This window comes from Orycteropus afer, unplaced genomic scaffold (genome assembly GCF_000298275.1).
Source record: "Orycteropus afer afer isolate SDZICR_OR568_19922 unplaced genomic scaffold, OryAfe1.0 scaffold00419, whole genome shotgun sequence".
Classification (NCBI taxonomy): domain Eukaryota; kingdom Metazoa; phylum Chordata; class Mammalia; order Tubulidentata; family Orycteropodidae; genus Orycteropus; species Orycteropus afer.
Window position 1 is genome coordinate 2,778,290 of NW_006922006.1, and position 1,141 is coordinate 2,779,430.

Consider the following 1,141-nt stretch of genomic DNA (forward strand, 5'->3'; position numbering starts at 1 on the left):
ATTTTATTTGGGTACATTCTTTAGTGCAGATCAGAGTATGATCACTAATATAGAACAAGGAACAGGTGTCTTGCACATCTTTGTTCCTCAGACTACAGATGATGCAGAAGACCACAATATACAACAGAAACAATTATGTCCTTCTGAGAAGAATAGCTGGAGCTTGGGCAAGAGTAGATTTAATGAATAGAGCCATAATGTAAGGTGACAGAGATCAATTGGGAAGAGTAGGTAGAGAAAGCTTTGAGGCAATTGTGAGTGGAGTGGATCCCCAAGACGGTGACAATGGTGAAGAGGTGGGAGGTTAGTATGAGCACAGTTGGGTGATGACATTGGAGGCCAGGAGGAAGTGCAGAACAGCCTGATAGCTCTATTTCACATCACATGCCAACTTCACCAAGGGTGGGACATCACAGAAAAAGTCATCAATGACATTGTCACCACAAAAATCCAGTGTGAATGTGTAGCTGGTGAGTATTATTGCATTGACAAGACCTCTGGTACAGGAGTATGTAACCAAATATGTGCACAATCTTTTTGACATAATCTGAGAATAAAGAAAGGTGTTGGAGATGGGCACATAGTGGTCATAAGTCATGGTAGCCAACAAGCACCAGTGAAGAAGAACTGAGCTACACAGCCAGCAAAGGAGATGCTTTTATCCTCACAGATGAAGGTCACTAGGATCTTCTGGGTGTAGAGAAAGGAATTCCAGAGATCCAGGAATGACAGGTGCCCAGTGAAGAAATACATGGGTGTGTGGAGCCTGCAGTTGTTATAGTCAACACTGTTAGTGTGGTATTTCCCATCACTGGCACAGAGTACACACCAAGAAGCACTACAAATAGAATCATCCTCATCACAGGATCTGTTGTGAACTCACAAAGATGAACTCAGTCATGGTATTATTGCCCCTATCCATGGCTAAAGGACACCTCACTTACAAAGGGAGTAGAGAACAGTTGATTTCCTTCAACTCATATCAAATGAATACATTCTAGCTACCAGAGACATGCGATGTGGTGAAAGCTAAAGCTATTACAAGTAGGATCTCTGAGCAGGAATTCTGGTTTGAACAAGTGATGGGAGTTCTCTAAGTCTCAATATATTCATCTCATTAACTCTGTGCACCTCCCAGTGA

At 42.3% G+C, this 1,141-nt stretch overlaps 1 pseudogene; it reads right to left on the reverse strand.

The window, feature by feature from the left end:
* LOC103208238 overlaps positions 1-934 on the reverse strand; it is a 2,049-nt pseudogene extending 1,115 nt beyond the window's left edge.
* Positions 935-1,141: the final 207 nt, after the last annotated feature.